Source organism: Schistocerca piceifrons, chromosome 7 (genome assembly GCF_021461385.2).
Source record: "Schistocerca piceifrons isolate TAMUIC-IGC-003096 chromosome 7, iqSchPice1.1, whole genome shotgun sequence".
NCBI lineage: Eukaryota > Metazoa > Arthropoda > Insecta > Orthoptera > Acrididae > Schistocerca > Schistocerca piceifrons.
This window is the reverse complement of record NC_060144.1, coordinates 9,949,507-9,969,668: the sequence shown is the minus strand read 5'-3', so window position 1 is coordinate 9,969,668 and position 20,162 is coordinate 9,949,507. Positions and strand designations below refer to the sequence as shown.

General features: G+C 51.0%; 6 non-coding genes across 6 annotated transcripts; 1 reads left to right on the top strand and 5 right to left on the bottom strand.

Moving 5' to 3' along the window:
- Positions 1-332: 332 nt before the first annotated feature.
- Positions 333-416, bottom strand: Trnal-uaa. The gene has a single exon. It is a non-coding gene; the product is annotated as a tRNA-Leu (tRNA).
- A 1,504-nt stretch (positions 417-1,920) lies between these two features.
- Positions 1,921-2,004, bottom strand: Trnal-uaa. Its single transcript has one exon. It is a non-coding gene; the product is annotated as a tRNA-Leu (tRNA).
- Positions 2,005-3,506: 1,502 nt separating this feature from the next.
- Positions 3,507-3,590, bottom strand: Trnal-uaa. Its single transcript has one exon. It is a non-coding gene; the product is annotated as a tRNA-Leu (tRNA).
- Positions 3,591-5,466: 1,876 nt separating this feature from the next.
- On the top strand, positions 5,467-5,539 carry Trnak-cuu. Its single transcript has one exon. It is a non-coding gene; the product is annotated as a tRNA-Lys (tRNA).
- Positions 5,540-6,706: 1,167 nt separating this feature from the next.
- Trnak-cuu lies at positions 6,707-6,779 on the bottom strand. The gene has a single exon. It is a non-coding gene; the product is annotated as a tRNA-Lys (tRNA).
- Positions 6,780-19,477: 12,698 nt separating this feature from the next.
- Positions 19,478-19,550, bottom strand: Trnak-cuu. Its single transcript has one exon. It is a non-coding gene; the product is annotated as a tRNA-Lys (tRNA).
- Positions 19,551-20,162: the final 612 nt, after the last annotated feature.

The window sequence follows — 20,162 nt, the reverse complement described above, 5'->3', positions numbered from 1 at the left end:
AGAATGTTGGCAGACGTGCGGACGTCTTAGTCCGTGTACAGATCACTTGGGATTTGCCTGACAGTCTCTCGCGTTGCCTTTAAGGGAAGGAAAATGGAATAGCCCTGAGCCACAACACAACGACCACGGAAACGTCCGTGAGAAGAGCTAAAACTCGGCACGAGGAAACTATGTTCCGCTATTTGTTTTCGGCCGCTCGGGCTATCGGACGTGCGACGCCTGCACTGCTGTCACTGTCGTCTCTAGTAAAACCTCCACGGCGTGTTTCTGCGTAATTTACTTGTTCTATAAGATCAAGGGAGTACGTTAGTTTCAGAATGTTTAAAAAGCATTGTCAGATGTGGGGTTCGAACCCACGCTCCCTTACGGGAACCATAGCTTAAATCTGGCGCCTTAGACCGTTCGGCCAATCTGACGCGCAAGACAAGCGCTCCAGTGACTTCCATCTCTAGCAAGACCTCAGGAACCTCACTCCGAAATCTGTTTCTTTTTTCGGTAGGATGGAATTATGTCAGTTTCAGAATATGTGAGACGCAATGTCAGATGTAGCGTACTAAACGCACCCTCGCTTTCGGGAAACAATGTGGCGCGTTGGACCGCTTTCTTCCGTCGCTTCCAGTTTGAACTGTGACTAGCAAAACTGTATTTAGTAATAGGAACATTTTCACATTGATGCAAAGAAAACTAGATATTAACGAACGGCGAATGAGACCGTTTCCTAGCAACAGCCACGCTGTGCATTACGCACTCGTGGGAAGCCAATGAAATATTTCATGTGAGGCTCTAACTGTCGGCCTTCACTTTCCAATACTTAGGCACTGCCCCGGTGGTACCGACGCATACATACTGAAACGTTTTGGATCGTCAGTGAGTACCTCATATTAGAAATTTCGTGTTCGCCCTGATGTGCATTAAAGGGCCAATTTATCAGAGAAAGTCAGTTCTGCGCCTAGTTACAGTATGTCGCCCTAGCAGCGCCAGGAAATCGGGTTCAGTGGTGCTCGCGTTGCACTCGGCGTTGAGCGCCTGCAGCGCTATCGCCTTCGGCCTCTGGCGCCAGGAGGGAAGGCGACACATGACGGCGCAAGCAGCGCGTACCAGAAGGCGGTGGTGGTGTGTCGGTCAGCATGGTTGCTTCCCAAGTAGCTGCTCCGGGTTCGAAGGCCGGACATCGCACGGAATTTGTCTCCTTTACTCAGGAGAGTGTTTTCAACGCTACGAATAGTTTCCCTTCTCCCCTCTCGGCTGACGCGTAAGCTGACGCTTGCAAATGGGCGTATATGTAGAGGACAGGCGCTAGAAACGACTGGGAGAGGCCACATCGACAAACACACAACGGACCCTTTCATTTGACTGTGGCCGCATGTTCGCGCCTTTGCGTACCGAGAGCAAGAGGGGGGTCAGCGAGCTGGACCGTACCATTACCGCACAGCAGCACCCAAAACTAAGGAAAAAGGCAAAACTGAAGAAACCAACACACGCGGACTTCCTAGTTCGTCACCCAGCCGAGCACTAACCACGGCCAACGCTGCCTAATTTCGGTAATCGGACATGAACCCGTGTCGTTGGCACGGCATACAAGTTGGCGAGAATGTTGGCAGACGTGCGGACGTCTTAGTCCGTGTACAGATCACTTGGGATTTGCCTGACAGTCTCTCGCGTTGCCTTTAAGGGAAGGAAAATGGAATAGCCCTGAGCCACAACACAACGACCACGGAAACGTCCGTGAGAAGAGCTAAAACTCGGCACGAGGAAACTATGTTCCGCTATTTGTTTTCGGCCGCTCGGGCTATCGGACGTGCGACGCCTGCACTGCTGTCACTGTCGTCTCTAGTAAAACCTCCACGGCGTGTTTCTGCGTAATTTACTTGTTCTATAAGATCAAGGGAGTACGTTAGTTTCAGAATGTTTAAAAAGCATTGTCAGATGTGGGGTTCGAACCCACGCTCCCTTACGGGAACCATAGCTTAAATCTGGCGCCTTAGACCGTTCGGCCAATCTGACGCGCAAGACAAGCGCTCCAGTGACTTCCATCTCTAGCAAGACCTCAGGAACCTCACTCCGAAATCTGTTTCTTTTTTCGGTAAGATGGAATTATGTCAGTTTCAGAATATGTGAGACGCAATGTCAGATGTAGCGTACTAAACGCACCCTCGCTTTCGGGAAACAATGTGGCGCGTTGGACCGCTTTCTTCCGTCGCTTCCAGTTTGAACTGTGACTAGCAAAACTGTATTTAGTAATAGGAACATTTTCACATTGATGCAAAGAAAACTAGATATTAACGAACGGCGAATGAGACCGTTTCCTAGCAACAGCCACGCTGTGCATTACGCACTCGTGGGAAGCCAATGAAATATTTCATGTGAGGCTCTAACTGTCGGCCTTCACTTTCCAATACTTAGGCACTGCCCCGGTGGTACCGACGCATACATACTGAAACGTTTTGGATCGTCAGTGAGTACCTCATATTAGAAATTTCGTGTTCGCCCTGATGTGCATTAAAGGGCCAATTTATCAGAGAAAGTCAGTTCTGCGCCTAGTTACAGTATGTCGCCCTAGCAGCGCCAGGAAATCGGGTTCAGTGGTGCTCGCGTTGCACTCGGCGTTGAGCGCCTGCAGCGCTATCGCCTTCGGCCTCTGGCGCCAGGAGGGAAGGCGACACATGACGGCGCAAGCGGCGCGTAGCAGAAGGCAGTGGTGGTGTGTCGGTCAGCATGGTTGCTTCCCAAGTAGCTGCTCCGGGTTCGAAGGCCGGACATCGCACGGAATTTGTCTCCTTTACTCAGGAGAGTGTTTTCAACGCTACGAATAGTTTCCCTTCTCCCCTCTCGGCTGACGCGTAAGCTGACGCTTGCAAATGGGCGTATATGTAGAGGACAGGCGCTAGAAACGACTGGGAGAGGCCACATCGACAAACACACAACGGACCCTTTCATTTAACTGTGGCCGCATGTCGCGCCTTTGCGTACCGAGAGCAAGAGGGGGGTCAGCGAGCTGGACCGTACCATTACCGCACAGCAGCACCAAAAACTAAGGAAAAAGGCAAAACTGAAGAAACCAACACACGCGGACTTCCTAGTTCGTCACCCAGCCGAGCACTAACCACGGCCAACGCTGCCTAATTTCGGTAATCGGACATGAACCCGTGTCGTTGGCACGGCATACAAGTTGGCGAGAATGTTGGCAGACGTGCGGACGTCTTAGTCCGTGTACAGATCACTTGGGATTTGCCTGACAGTCTCTCGCGTTGCCTTTAGGGAAGGAAAATGGAGTAGCCCTGAGCCACAACACAACGACCACGGAAACGTCCGTGAGAAGAGCTAAAACTCGGCACGAGGAAACTATGTTCCGCTATTTGTTTTCGGCCGCTCGGGCTATCGGACGTGCGACGCCTGCACTGCTGTCACTGTCGTCTCTAGTAAAATCTCCACGGCGTGTTTCTGCGTAATGTACTTGTTCTATAAGATCAAGGGTGTACGTTAGTTTCAGAATGTTTAAAAAGCGTTATCAGATGTGGGGTTCGAACCCACGCTCCCTCACGGGAACCAGAGCTTAAATCTGGCGCCTTAGACCGCTCGGCCAATCTGACGCGCAAGACAAGCGCTCCAGTGACTTCCATCTCTAGCAAGACCTCAGGAACCTCACTCCGAAATCTGTTTCTTTTTTCGGTAGGATGGATTTATGTCAGTTTCAGAATATGTGAGACGCAATGACAGATGTGGCGTACTAAACGCACCCTCGCTTTCGGGAAACAATGTGGCGCGTTGGACCGCTTTCTTCCGTCGCTTCCAGTTTGAACTGTGACTAGCAAAACTGTATTTAGTAATAGGAACATTTTCACATTGATGCAAAGAAAACTAGATATTAACGAACGGCGAATGAGACCGTTTCCTAGCAACAGCCACGCTGTGCATTACGCACTCGTGGGAAGCCAATGAAATATTTCATGTGAGGCTCTAACAGTCGGCCTTCACTTTCCAATACTTAGGCACTGCCCCGGTGGTACCGACGCATACATACTGAAACGTCTTTGGATCGTCAGTGAGTACTTCATATTAGAAATTTCGTGTTCGCCCTGATGTGCATTAAAGGGCCAATTTAACAGAGAAAGTCAGTTCTGCGCCTAGTTACAGTATGTCGCCCTAGCAGCGCCAGGAAATCGGGTTCAGTGGTGCTCGCGTTGCACTCGGCGTTGAGCGCCTGCAGCGCTATCGCCTTCGGCCTCTGGCGCCAGGAGGGAAGGCGACACATGACGGCGCAAGCGGCGCGTAGCAGAAGGCGGTGGTGGTGTGTCGGTCAGCATGGTTGCTTCCCAAGTAGCTGCTCCGGGTTCGAAGGCCGGACATCGCACGGAAGTTGTCTCCTTTACTCAGGAGAGTGTTTTCAACGCTACGAATGGTTTCCCTTCTCCCCTCGTAGGCTAGTGGGGATTACGATTCACAGCATCGTGTGTCCCCATGTGTCGACTTGTCTCGACTTTGCTCGGCTGACGCGAAAGCTGACACATGCTCGAACCCACGACCCTGGGATTAAGAGTCTCATGCTCTACCGTCTGAGCTAGCCGAGTTCCACACAACGCGTTACGAGCCATACAATACCGATGGGACCTGCGACGATCTATGGAAAATCCTTTTGAGTACAGCTTACTTCCTGCAGCCACAATAAGCTGCAATCCAATTGACTGAAAAATTGTCTCCGAAATCTACTTGAAATGACACGTGGCTATCAGCACCATTATACCACACACATGCTCGACTGTGCGAAGGCGCCTGTGGCGTAGCTCTTGTTTGATCAACGTCATAAGGGCTTGAATGTAACTTGCGATGGGACACAGCAAGAAGTAGCGACGCATTTTTACTACTGAAATTGGAGAAGGAGAATTGCGTCAAAGATGGGAAATTCATTCAGGCAAGTGTACAAATGGCGAAAATGAGTTGTGTGTGGGGAAGGATATTGCGCCAGTGACCGTGTGGCCTAATGGATAATTCGTCGGACTTCGGATCCGAAGATTGGAGGACCGAATCCTGTCACGGTCGAGTGTTTCTAGTTCTCCAAAGGTGCATGCTGTTTTACTGTGATGTTAGAGTACTGCAAAAGTAGTTGACAGTTGGTTCTGTCCGCTTCCTGGCTGCAAACCGGCGTCTACCTGAAGCACAAGCAAGACAAGGGTGATCTGTAGCGAAATTTTCTGCACAGTGCCGATCAGGAGAGTTTTTGTTGGAACTACTGCGTCTGTCTCAGGACCCAAGACCTACGCCACAGTCGTCTGTGCACAGTTTAGCATGTGTGTTGAATAGTGGTGCTGATAGCCACGTGTCATTTCAAGTAGATTTCGGAGACAATTTTTCATTCAATAGGATTGTAGGTCATTTGTGGCAGCAGGAAATAAGCTGTAGTCAAAAGGATCTTCCATAGATGGTCGGATGTCCCATCAGTATTGTATGGCTCGTAACGCGTTGTGTGGAGGCCGGCTAGCTCAGTCGGTAGAGCATGAGACTCTTAATCACAGGATCTTGGGTTCGAGCCCCACGCTGGGCGACGCAAAATTTTGTGTGCATGCGGATGCAACCTGCGGCCCTCTCGTGAGCCTTGCGTAATGAACGTATTGGGTTACGACGATGCCTAGTTTCGTATGAGTATCAGAGGGCGTCATTACGTGGCGATATTCACTTAGGAAAAATTAGCGGAAGCGGAAAACTCGCCCGCTATTAACATAATATTAATTTTTCTCCACAGCCGCCTGACGTTGCAGAAATTACTTAGCTTTAAGATTCTTATTTTTAGTACCATACCCGAGACCCTGAGCCAGGACTCTGACTATAATATAATGATTAACGGAGGGAAGAAAAATACTCTCGCGCGTGTATGGTCCGCAATTTTAATTAATAACTAAAGATCTTATGCTTTAAAGTGAACTGACTAGCCGAGGAAATTAATATGAAAAGTTTATTAAATTGTACAACTTATATGCTCAGGTTTTAAGATTCAGCGAGTCTAACATTCACTAACGTAACAAATAATTTAAGATTAATAGTGCTAAAAATGGAGAACTTCAGGAAAGCATTTAATCGTAAAATCAAAATAAAATGAAATACCATTTTTATTAAGGCCCATCAGGTAAGTCGGCAACAATTAAACAATAATAATATATATGTTAAATTACGACGACCGACGGATGCGAGATCGCTGATCAAACAAGAGGTTGCAAATCAGCTTCAATCGCTTACTGCCATCTCAGTTGGTTGCAGAAGGTACCTCACCCTACGCCATACAATGGCGAGTTGCCGCTATTACCAAAGCGGCGGCGGCGCCGACGACGACGACAACTGCGAGGGTCTCTACCAGGGGTAGAAAATACATCACAAGAACTAAGTATTCCACGTCGGCATTCTCCGGAGACTGCCAAAAGCAGCAGTTTTTTTTTTTTTTTTTTTTACTTTATTCAGCTGGAAACGCACCGCATTAGCGACCATTATTTGCATTTAGTTAGCACAGCTGCTGCGTTCCTACACATCTCACACGATATCGATGTACACCTAAAATTCCAAAACAACACATTTATTTCATTTCAGAGTTACTTTCAGCTTCAAATACCATTCCTCTGATACTCATACGACGCTAGGCATCGTCGTAACCCGTTACGTTCATTACGCAAGGCTCACGAGAGGGCCGCAGGTTGCATCCGCATGGACACAAATTTTGCGTCGCCCAGCGTGGGGCTCGAACCCACGACCCTGAGATTAAGAGTCTCATGCTCTACCGACTGAGCTAGCCGGGTTCCACACAACGCGCTACGAGCCATACAATACTGATGGGACATTCGACCATCTATGGAAGATCCTTCTGACTACAGCTTATAGGCCACACGGTCACTGGCGCAATATGCTTCCCCACACACACCTCATTTTCGCCATTTGTACGCTTGCCGGAATGAATTTCCCATCTTTGACATAATTCTCCATCTCCAATTTCAGTACTAAAAATGCGACGCTACTTCTTGCCGTGTCCCATCGCAAGTTACATTCAAGCCCTTATGACGTTGATCAAACAAGAGGTTGCAAATCAGCTTCAATCGCTTATTGCCATCTCAGCCGGTTGCAGAAGGTACCTGACCCTATGTCATACAATGGCGAGTTGCCGCTATTACCAAAGCGGCGGCGGCGCCGACGATGATGACGACGACGACAACCGCGATGGTCTCTACCAGGGGTAGAAAATACATCGCAAGAACTAAGTATTTCACGTCGGCATTCTCCGGAGACTGCCAAAAGCAGCAGCTTTTTTTTCCTTTATTGTAATTTTAATCACCTATACAGGCGGGCTGGCAGCAGCACATTACGCTGCTCTTCTGCCTTAAGTGGAACAATAACATGACATAGAAGTGATACAGACAATACAAAAAACGGCGGGCAAAAATGGAGATACAAAAAAACAATAAACATGAAGCCGTTCACGTTGGACGATAAAAACACTAATACTTGTGGACACGGCGCACAAAACACGGAGAACGGCGACGCCACATGTGAACAGTGGAGTTGTAACTGCACGAAACACAAAACGAAGCACACACACGAGATACTGATGTCGATGATCTCCGGCGCGTGAATGTTCACTATGCGTGTGCGAGTCCGGGGACCTGCCAAGAGAGGTGGAGGAAGAAGGGGAGAGCGAGAGGGGAGAGCAGAGATGCCACGGGCAGGGGAGAAAGGGGGGAGGGAGGAAGGTGGAGGGGAAGCCCGGGGGAAGAGGGGTGGAGGGAGGGGACGTGGGAAAAGGTAAGAGAAGGGAAGAGAAGAGATGTGAGGGAGGGTGCCTAAAGGAAAGGACACCGGAAGTGGGGGCTGGGGCAGGGTCAAAGCTGATAGGAGGGGTAGATGGAGGGGAGGAGGACATCATCAGGGAGGGGGAGCTGGCGGAAGCCACCTTGGGAGAGGGTAAGGAGGGTGGAGAGATGGTGACCGGGTGGGACGTGCGAATACAGGTGCGGCAGCAGGCTGGGGTGGGAGAGGATCGGGGAGACGAGCGGCTGAGGAGGATCGAGTTTGCGGGAGGTGTACAGGATCCGTATCCTTTCAAAGAAAAGGAGGAGGTGGGGGAAGGGGATGAGATTGTACAGGATCCGCGTGGGGGAGGGGAGACGGATGCGATAGGCGAGGCGGAGAGCATGACGTTCAACGATTTGGAGGGATTTATAAAAGGTAGGGGGGCGGAGATCCAAGCCGGATGGGCATAACAAAGGATAGGGCGGATGAGGGACTTATAGATGTGGAGGATGGTGGAGGGGTCCAGACCCCACGTACGGCCAGAGAGGAGCTTGAGGAGACTGAGTTGGGAGCGTGCCTTGGCTTGGATTGTCCTGAGGTGGGGAGTCCAAGAGAGGCGACGGTCGAGGGTGACGCCAAGGTACTTAAGGGTGGTAGTGAGGGCGATAGGACGGCCATAGATGGTGAGATAGAAATCAAGGAGGCGGAAGAAAGGGGTGGTTTTGCCTACAATGATCGCCTGGGTTTTGGAGGGATTGACCTTGAGCAACAACTGGTTGCACCAAGCAGTGAACCGGTCAAGATGGTATTGGAGAAGGTGTTGGGAGCGCTGGAGGGTGGGGGCAAGGGCAAGGAAGGCGGTGTCATCGGCAAACTGGAGAAGGTGGACGGGGGCTGACGGCGGCGGCATGCCCGCCGTGTACAAAAGGTACAGAAGGGGGGAGAGGACGGAGCCTTGGGGCACACCGGCGGAGGGGAAAAAGGTGTAGGAATCTGTGTTATGGATGGTGACATAGGAAGAACGGCGAGAGAGAAAGGAGCCGATCAGACGGACGTAGTTAATGGGAAGGGCGAAGGTTTGGAGCTTGAAGAGGAGACCGGAATGCCATACGCGGTCATATGCACGTTCGAGGTCCAGGGAGAGGAAGATTGCGGACTGACGGGAATTAGGCTGTTCGGAAAGGAGATGAGTGAGGTGGAGGAGAAGGTCGTCGGAAGAGAAGGACGGCCGAAAGCCACACTGGGTAACGGGAAGGAGGCGGTGCTGGCGGAGATGCTGGTGGATGCGTCGGGTGAGGATAGATTCCAGGACCTTGCTGAAGACCGAGGTAAGGCTGATGGGACGGTAGGAGGAGACGGCGGACGGCGGTTTGCCAGGTTTATGGAACATGAAGATATGGGAGGTTTTCCACAGGTCGGGGTAGTAACCGGTGGACAGGACTACATTGTAGAGCCTGGCCAGGGTGGAGAGGAAAGAGACAGGAGCTTCACGAAGGTGACGGTAGGTGACACGATCGTGATCAGGAGCGGTGTTGCATTTTGTGCGGAGTGTATCAATGAGATCCTGTGTAGTGAGAGGGGCAATGAGTTCCGTGTGTGCAATGTTGTCCAAGTACTGGAAACTAGGAGCGAGGGGAGGGACAGAGGTGTCAGTTCGATCGCAGATATCCGGGAAGAGGGAGTGATCGAACTGGGGATCATCGGGGATGGAAAATACATCGGAGAGGTAGGAGGCAAAGTGATTGGCCTTACTAAGGGTGTCAGGGCAAGGGTGATCATCATGGAGAAGAGGATAATAGGGGGAGGGTTTACTTCTGGTAAGGTGACGGAAGGCCGACCAGAACTTGGACGAGTTTATTGGTAGGGTAGCATTTAAACGGGTGCATGTCTGTCGCCAGTCCCGGCGTTTCCTAGCCGCGAGCAAATTACGAATGTGTTGCTGGAGTTGCCGGTGGCGTCGTAGTGTGTCCGGGTCATGGTTGTGGAGGAAGGCAAGGTAGAGACGACGGGATTCACGGAGGAGGAGGACGGCCTGTGGGGGTAAGGTAGGACGGTGGGGGTGGATGGCGACAGTAGGGATGCGGGCCTCCACGGCCTCAGACAAGGTCTGCTGGAGAAAGGAGGCGGCATGGGTGACATCGTCAGGGTGGTGGTAGGTGAAGGGGTGGCTATCGACCTGGGTGGAAAGGGTATCCCAGTAGGCATTCCAGTCGGCACGGGAATAGTCGTGGACATACTTAGGGGAAGGGTCATGACGGGTCGGGGTGGGGGCGATGACCGTCGGAAATGGTGAGGAGGACAGGACATCCACTGTTATGCGGCCAAGGAGGTTGGGGGAGGAGAGGATAACATCAGGAGTGGAATTGGATTCGGGACGGGGGGATGGGGATTAGGTCGCCTTGAAGGGAGGAGAGGAACCGATACTACCGCCGTAACTGGGCGGCGGAACGACTATGGATGTTGAGGTCGGCGGCGATCACGTAAGAGGAGAAGGTATGGTCGATGTGGGAGAGGAAGTCGAAGGGAATAGGAGCGTTGGGGCGGACATAGATGGTGGCGCAGGTAATGGTAAGGCCGGGGAAGAAGAGAATAAGTATCAGATGTTCGGTGGGGTCGGAAAGGAGAGGTTGGAGCCGAACGGGGATGTGGCGGTGGTGACCAATGGCAACTCCGCCATGCATAATTGGGAGGGGATTGTCGGAGCGGTGGAGGAGATAGGGCGAAGTGTGGATGGTGTGGTGGGGTTGGAGGAAGTTTCATTAAGGAGGAAGGCATCCATGCGGTGGGTGGCAAGGGTGTGCAGGAAGAGGTTCTTGTTGGCGGGAAGGGAGCGGATGTTGTTGAAAAGGATACGTTGCTGTCGCGCCATGACAGGAATTTAGACGAGGGTGTCAAGGCAGGAGAAGGTGAAATGGACCTGGTTGTTAAAGTAGGTGGCGTACATTTTGAGGTGGAAAATGGAACGGGCGGCGAGGGAAACCTGTTGGAGGGTGTGGGGGCGCTGAAAGGGATGGACATTCTGGAGGACGATGGTGAGGAACCAGATGATGTCCTCAGCGGTGGGGGGGGGACGAAGGGAATTTCCAGGAGGGGTGGGGGCGTCCAGAGGACAGACAGGGACGGTGAGTTCAGGAGTGGTCGGAGGGGGTCGGGCTTTACACTTTTGGGAGTAGGTGGGATGGGGGAGATTGCAGGTATTGCAGGAAGGAGGGGATTGGAGGTTAGGGCACTGCCTGAGGAAGTGCGCTTGCCGACAATGCGGGCAGGTGGGGGCCTCACGGCACTCAGCTGTGGGGTGCGTGTTATAGCGCAGACACCTCTGGCAGTGCAGGGATTGAGGAGGGGACGGGAGGGGTCAACCTTATAACGCTGGTTGAAGAGGAGGGCACCCTCCTTCAGGAGACGGTCAATGGAGGGGGCGTCCTCGGAGAAAACCCGCATAAGGCGGGTGGGGCCGGCCGAGTTGAAAATGCGGTGGACCACCCGCACCTCCAGCGTGGGATGCGCCTTGAACTCCGCCAACACCTCCTCCTCCTCTGTGATCGACAGACTGAGCCGAGTGATCATGGAGGTGAGGGTCGGTGGGCGATGTGGGGGTTGGGGTTGGTGGGTAGGAGAAGGGGAAGGAGCAGGGGTGAGGGAGGTGTTGGGGCCAAAACGGGCGATGGGGAGGTGGGAGAGGAGGTCAGTATGGAGGGTTGGGCTGGGGGAGGAGATGAGAACAGAATCTCGTCTGGGAGTGAGGAGAGAGATGGGGGCACCAGGGAAATGTTGGCGGAGGAGGAGGGAGAGATTCCAGGCCTCGAGAAGGGAAGGATTGGGACGGGAGAGGAGGTATTTGTATAAAGAGGGGGGGAGGAGGAGGAGGAGGAGGCGGAGGGAGCAGGGCCAGGTGGGGAGACATCCATGGCACCCTGGGGGGGGGGAAGGAGGACGGGGCGGGGCCTTTTTGGGAGCGAAGGAGGCTGTGGTGACACTAGGGCGTTTTACGGCGGCAGAAGGGCGGGTGGTGATATGAGGGATGGGAGCTATATGGAGGTGGCGGGAAGGGACAGGTCCCAGTGTGGACGCAGCAGTCGGCGCCGGAGATGGTGACGGTGAAGGCGACGGCGACGATGACGATGACGGTGGCGGTGGTGGCGGTGGTGGCGGTGATGGCGAAGGCGACGGTGAGAGCTGGGCATGGACAGTGGCCCGACGGGCCACCACCCTAACCGGAGCTGCAGTGACAGGCTGGGGGAGTGGGGGGAAGGGATCAGAACGAGAGGAGTGGGAGGAAGAAGCTGCAGAGGGGGCGACAAAGAGCGAGGGCGAAGCGAGAGTGAGAAGAGGTGGGATGGAAGGAGGGGGGTGGGACTGGGCACACCACGTTATAGTGGTGGAGGTGGCGGAAGCGGAAGTGTAGCGGTGTAGCGGTGGCGGTGGTGGTGGGGGTGGACATGACGTCAGGGAGAAACAAGAACGCACAGAACGAAAAGGAAAGGACACAAACAGGGGACAGACGAAGACAAAGACGGAGGGGGACGAGGACGGACGAAGACGAAGACGGCCAAAGACCAGGGTCGGACGGCGACGGCGGCGGCAGCGGCGACGACCAGGCGGCGGCGGCGGCGGCGAGCACCGGCTGGCGGCGACCAGGCGGCGGCGGCGGCGTCGGCGAACAGACGGACGGACGGACGGACAGCAGGCAGCAGCGGTAGCGGCGGTGACGGACAGCGAGCAGGCAGGTGGACGGACGGACGGACGGACGGACGGACGAACAGCTACAGCAGTAAGCGGCGGGCAGACGGGCAGACAGACAGACAGACAGACAGACGGACACAATCTTCGAAGTCGGAGATTCCAACCTGAGAGTAGCCCAGGCTTTGCAATCTGACGCCTTCGAATGAGGGGATCCAACCCTCTGATGCGAAAAGCAGCAGTTTCTGGTGCCTACTTTAATAGCACCATTCGCACTGTTCATTTGCGGGAGCATTTCTTAAATACCGCACACCTTCATAATTTTTTTTATCCTTGACCGCTTTTTTCGGAATGGCTACGGTAGAAGGGGCTGCTACAAAATTCATTTGCGTCCTGTGAGGATCGAACTCACGACCTCTGGTTTACTAGACTAGCGCTCTGCCACTTCTTTTTTTTTCGGCTAGCTTCAGTAGCTGTAATTGTAATGAACTAAATGTCTCTTCATGAGACGGAAATGAAGATACTTCTTGATTGGTACCCCTGACTCTCCGTAGGTGTACGGGGGGAATTTCAGCAGACTGGTGGCTTCAGAGTTTGTCTTGTCGGTGAATAGCTATTGCTAATGTATTCCGTTGTCTAACATTCGTTTTTTCGTCCATCTCGCAAGTGTTATTTCTGTTTCAGCTGCTCTTAACTCCGAAGCCCCGGCCACCAAAGTCTCCATGACATCCTACCGGGGAACCATTTTGGTTTTCTAACATAAAGGAAATAAAAGAATAAAAGCGTCGCCCCATTAGTATGGCAAATGCTATGAAAAAAAACTAGTAAAGAGATTGAAAGAGGTGATAAAGTCAAGATTCTTTCTATATAGTGACTCTATGTCAACATTCGTAATAAAAAACAAGCATAGGTTTCTCTATATTTCGTCGTTCGTAGCAGTGTCTGGTGTTCCATCGTTAAATGTATCCAATATTCTTCTTTACTCTTCACTTGCTCGGATGGGATGTAGTATACAGTCTGGCCCTTTAGCCAATTGACGGCCCGTCGTTTTGTATTGGAATAGCGAACTTCGTCAGGGTTGAGTAGGCGTGTCGGTGTTATCGTTCTTGGTGACGTTCGCAGTATGCTTGCGAGTTTCCGGGTGCAGAGGGACCATATGTCCTGTACAGCGTCGCAAGTAAATCTATGCTCGTCTGTGTCGACTAAGTGACATCTGACGCAATTCGGTGTTTCAGCCAGGTGAATCTTGTGTAACCTCGAATTGGTCGGAAATTTCCTATTGACTGCCATGTACCAAGTTGAGCGCACTGTAGATGAAACAAGCGGGTCGTGAATGTTCTCCCAGACTTGTTTCCAGTTATAACCTCGACATTTCACCTCCACTATATTGCGTGGTGTACTTTCCGTCAATGTGGCGTAAATTGCTTTGACTTTGTGTCGGTCTGCCTCTGGAATTCTTCGTTGTATGTAGCTAAGCTCTAGGATGAAATACCTTAAGTGACAGAGCGAGTTCAGAATGTGTTTTACATCTACAGGTGGGTCCAGATTGGGAGGCACTATTTCATTCAAAATGTGAGCCGTCAGTGTGTTAGGTGATCTGTGCCACTGTTTGTATGTTTGACTAACATACAAGGCTTTTGCTTTGAGGTAGACATCCGTCAAATTGAGGCCTCCCTTCCAAACTGGTAGGGTGAGGGTTTCATACTTTACTTTAAATATCTAACCCCTGGTAACAAAGTGGCCAAGCGCCGCTAACATTTGTTGTACCAAATTCTTTGGTAATGGCAGTACTTGGGCAACGTAATTTACTTTGGAAATTATGTAGGTGTTAACTAAAGCCACTCTTTGAATGGCATTTAGTGCTCGCAGGCTATGTTGCCGTGTGCCAGCGCGCATTTTTGCCAGCAGTTTTCTATAGTTCAAGGCAGCCGTGCGGCGGATATTGCGTGTGTATTCAATCCCGAGGCAGGTGATCGTTTCCAAGCTTTTTATTATTTAAGCAGCACCGAGTTCTAATCCGCGTCCAATGTGCATTAAGCCTGACTTGTGACGGTTGAGTTTCGCCCCCGATGCAGCTTCATACGTTGTTACAATGTGGAAAGCTTTCTCTAAGTCCTCGTCTTTCGTTACTACAAAACTGACATCATCTGCGTATGCCTGGCAAATAATCTCTGACCATGAATGAGCAGCCCTGGAAGGTCTTGCGTCAGGGAGTACAAGAATGGCTCGAGTGCTATGGCAAACAATGCCATCGACATTGGGCAGCCCTGTCGTACTGAACTGGCGATACTGATCGGCCTGCTTAAGCGTTCATTTACATTGATTTGCGACGTACCATTCATCAGGAGGGTTTTAACAGTATCAGTGATTTTCTGAGGAAAATGCATGGCGTCCATGGTGCGTACGAGATAGGAGTGGTTCACCCTGTCAAAGGCCATTTCAAAGTCGAGGGACACAAGGGCACTTGGGATGTCACAGGCTTCGGCAATCGCTATGAGATCTCTGTATGCAGTTAAAGTGTGGAAAATATTTCTATTTGGTCCAACACACGTTTGGTAGTCGCCGGGAACGCTGATAATGACTGAATTTAATCGTTGCATAATGACACGTGCGAAAATTTTATAGTCAGTGTTAAGCAATGTTAAAGGCCGGAGATTCTCAACAGTTTTGCCTCCTGGAGTTTTTGGAACTAGCACCACTATCCCTTTACAAAAATCTTTCAAGCTGCCATTTCGAATGTTCATAATGTCATTACAGACCAGAGTCAACTTACTAACTAACTGTCGCCTAAATGTGTGATAAAACTCGACAGGTAATCCGCAGGACCAGGCGATTTATTTCTTGGGCTTCTGAGAATGGCGTCTGCCACTTCATCCTCGAGTATGTCTGAGGCGAGTTCTTCCGCCTGTACCGGACTAAGTCTCCCCCACGCCCTGTCCGTAAGGACTGCCTGCGCTGCCACATCTATTGGTTTTTCAGCTAGTAACGCCGTAAAATGTTTATAAATTTCTTCTTGAATAACAGTTTGTGTGTCGAAAAGGCGACCGTCTGCAGTTTTTAGCTCAGTCAGTATTTTCCTGTTTCTTCTTTTTTGCTCTTGTATAACGTGGTACATGGATGTTGTCTCCTCCCGCACTGCATTTTGCAGGCGTGTTCTCACTTGATAGCCTTCAGATTGTCGTCGCGTCAGTGTTAGGAGTCTCGCTTGATTCTTTTGATCTGCATGTGATCGGCCACTACTGTATTGTCGTCTGTATAAAGGTCTCGTAGGCACTGAAAATAGAATTCTATTGTGGTCCTCTGCCAGGCGCATTTCTCGCGAGAGTAACACTTCATCGCTTTCATTAGAGCTGGCTTTGCACATTTTATCCACCACGAGAAAGCCGAATTGTACAGTGGAAATTTCCTTTCACAATCTGACCATGTGTGTTGGAAGACGGCGTGGCACCCTGGATCTGATAAATGGGAAACATTCAGTTTCCACGGGCCTCTCGCTCTATATATACCCTGGTTTTCCATATTTATGGTACATATATATGTTACATGGTCAGAGAATATAAGCGGCCATCGCTCCGCTTACAAAATTTGGTTTCGTAAATTGGAAGTTGCATAAATTCTGTCAATGCGGCTGGCAGAATGGCTGGTGACGTGGATAAAACCGGGCATGTCGCCGTGTTTAAGTTCCCACGTGTCGAGTAGGTTTAATTCTCGAACAATGTCCAGAAGTTCTATGGAAGTGTTAACATGCGGCGTTTGGTCTTTGGGTTTCAGTACACAGTTGAAATCACCTGCAAATACGACTTGGCCTGTGCGGGTTGTAAAAAGTGGCACTATCTCTTCCTTAAAAAACTCCGATCTCCGGCGTTTTTTTCCCGTTCCAGAAGGCTCTCTGGCTCTGAGCACGATGGGACTCAACTGCTGAGGTCATTAGTCCCCTAGAACTTAGAACTAGTTAAACCTAACTAACCTAAGGACATCACAAACATCCATGCCCGAGGCAGGATTCGAACCTGCGACCGTAGCGGTCTTGCGGTTCCAGACTGCAGCGCCTTTATCCGCACGGCCACTTCGGCCGGCCCCGTTCCAGAAGGGGCATAAACATTTATGAATCGGGTGTTGTGGATTGTCCCCGCAATACCTCTGCTGTTCGGCAGTCTGTCGACATCGGCTACGGCGATGCCTTCTTTGGTCAAAAGTGCAGTTCCGAGTTCACTGCCACGTCCCGGGTTGATTAACGCATTGTAACCTGTGATACGATCCAGATCAATGTCGGCGACCTCTTGCAACAGCGCAATGTCGACATCAGCTGCATATAAGAAATCCGTAAGATTCCTCAGGTTCGACGTACTGCTGATCTTCTTGATGTTGACCGTGGCAACACGGTATGCCTGTAAGGGTGGCATGAGGGCAGAGGTATGCGTGGCGTTGAGCCGCTCCCTTAGGGATGACGGAGGGGCATCAATTAAAAGAAGTCGGGGTCGGCATCGACCGCCTGAAGAGCAGATTCAGTCTTCCGTTGCCCTTGCGATTCCGTTTCCCGGACTTCTGACACTGTTTCTCGGTCTTGTCCCTGTACTTCGGTCATACCGTAGTCGTGAGAGCATTCTTCGACGTCGTCCACCCAGTTACGCGGGTGGTGAGCTTCACGCGGATCTGCACTGCTACCTGGCAGGTGGCCGCCTGTACCTTCTGTATCTACTGACATCATCTTCGTCTGTGATGGGGAGGGTCTGTTGTCGGAGTCAGCCTCGGAGTCGTCAGTGCGGGACTTTTTGGACGTCTGGGGAGTTGCAGTGGAAACCTGAGACGTCACGTCGGTCATCTTCTGACGCACCTGATTGGCTTTCTCGCGCAGTGGTTGCGCTTTTGTGTCAGCACCCTGTTGCGCGATTCTTCGCTTCTTCTGCTTGTTCGGGGAAGGGCACGTGGAGTTTTGAGCAGTGTTCTCCTGAGTGGCACAGTCTTCGGCCAGGGGAAAAACTTCCGCCGCTTGCGGCTGTTCGAAGACGTTACGGACCTGGCTGCCACCCTGCGTCTCCTTACTTCCCTCCTTAACTTCCTGTAAGGAAGCTCCGAGGGTTTCCGGTACATTACTCGTCTCTATTGGGATGTTCTCCTCGTTGTGATCAGTGTACGCATCTAGGGTGAAATCGACGCTGAGCTCTGGAGCTGAGTGTACACGGGCGGCGGCTACGTAAGTGATCGGCAACGTAGAACTGCGGCCAGGCTGCTCACGCTCGCAAGTCGGGATCTGCGCTACGCGCCTCTGAATACACTGAGCGCGGACGTGTGCTGTGGAGCCACATCCCGAGCATGTCCGTGGTTGCCCGTCATAAATTACTATGACCCTGTACCCACTGATAATGATGTAAGATGGAATATGCTTCAGCAACTAGAGTTTCACTTGCCGCACACCGTTTAATACTGGGAATATATGTTGACCCGGCCATTTCTCAGCAACGTTGCTTACTACCGAACCATATTCCCGTAGTTTGGCGTTAATCTGCTCGGCAGTTACTTCGAAGGGCAGTTCAAATATTCTGATGGTTCGCAATCCCAAGCCGGCTTGCGTTAGTCGCACCTCGCCAACGTTTCCGTCTGAATGTTTGAGTGGCCGTGCGGTTCTAGGCGCTGCAGCCTGGAACCGCAAGACCGCTACGGTCGCAGGTTCGAATCCTGCCTCGGGCATGGATGTTTGTGATGTCCTTAGGTTAGTTAGGTTCAACTAGTTCTAAGTTCTAGGGGACTAATGACCTCAGTAGTTGAGTCCCATAGTGCTCAGAGCCATTTTTTTTTTTTTTTTGAATGTTTGAACTTAAGAGATCCACCACACGACGCAACAATTTGTTCACATCGTTCAGGCGTCACCAATTTCAAGTAAACGGTACTACTAACGATCGATAAGTGTATGCCAATTAAATCTTCAAGCGTTAATTTCATAACATCTCGCACAAATAGTTCTACCTCAAAGGATTTTGGTCTAGCAAATTTCGGGTCGAATGTCAACTTAAGAGTGTCTTTCCGTTCTGGTTGAGTCATGATTGCATTCGTGTATTCATTACCGAGGGTAGTGTTATCGCTGTAAGCGCGCACTCACCATGCACAGCGACCGCCGCCGGCAGCGACGAAGTAAACACGACCAGCCGCTCCGTACGTCCGCACCGCACGGCTGCCCGCGAGGTAAGCGTCCATTAGGCCACACGGTCATTGGCGCAATATCCTTCCCCACACTTTCCTCATTTTCGCCATTTGTACGCTTGCCGGAATGAATTTCCCATCTTTGACGCAATACTCCATCTCCAATTTCAGTACCAAAAATGCGACGCTACTTCTTGGTGTGTCCCATCGCAAGTTACATTCAAGCCCTGATGACGCTGATCAAACAAGAGGTTGCAAATCAGCTTCAATAGCTTACTGCCATCTCAGTCGGTTGCAGAAGGTACCTCACCCTATGTCATACAATAGCGAGTTGCCGCTATTACCAAAGTGGCGGCGGCGCCGACGACGACGACACCCGCGAGGGTCTCTACCAGGGGTAGAAAATACATCACAAGAACTAAGTATTCCACGTCGGCATTCTCCGGAGACTGCCAAAAGCAGCAGTTTCTGGTGCCTACTTTAATAGCACCATTCGCACTATTCATTTGCGAGAGCATTTCTTAAATACCGCACCCATTCATCAATCTTTCTATCCTTGACCGCTTTTTTCGAAAGGGCTGTAGGAGGGGCTGTTACAAAATTCATTTGCCTCCTGTGAGGATCGAAATCACGACCTGGAAACGCACCGCATTAGCGAACATTATTTGCATTTAGTTAGCACAGCTGCTGCTTTCCTACACATCTCACGCGATATCGATGTACACCTAAAATTCCAAAACAGCACATTTATTTCATTTCAGAATTACTTTCAGCTTCAAATACCATTCCTCTGATATTCATACGAAGCTAGGCATCGTCGTAACCCGTTACGTTCATTGCGCAAGGCTCACGAGAGGGGCGCAGGTTGCATCCGCGTACACACAAAATTTTGCGGCGCCCAGCGTGGGACTCGAACCGACGACCCTGAGATTAAGAGTCTCATGCTCTACCGACTGAGCTAGCCGGGCTTCACACAACGCGTTACGAGCCATACAATACTGATGGGACCTGGGACCATCTTTGGAAGATCCTTTTGACTACAGCTTATTTCCTGCTGCCACAAATGAGCTACAATCCTTTTCAATGAAAAATTGTCTCCGAAAGGCATCAAATCTACTTGAAATGATACGTGGCTATCAGCACCATTATTCAACACACATGCTCGACTGTGCGCAGACGCCTGTGGCGTAGCTCTTGGGTCCTGAATCCGACGCAGTAGTTCCAACAAAAACTCTCTTGATCGGCACTGTGCCGAAAATTTCGCTACCGATCACCCTTGTCTTGCTTGTGCTTCAGGAAGACGCCCGTTTGCAGCCAGGAAGCGGACAGCAGCAAGTTTCAACTAGTTTTTCAGTACTCAAACAACACAGTAAAACAGCATGCATCTTTTTCAGAACTGGAAAAACTCGACCGTGACAGGATTCGAACCTGCAATCTTCGGATCCGAAGTCCGACGCCTTATCCATTTTTTTTTAATTTTTTTTAGGACCTCCCTTCTCCCCTTACAGCCCTCCTTGCGCTCTCCATGAATGCCTTCTTTGGCGAGCTTCTTCAGCTATAGTCAAAAGAAATCAAAGTCT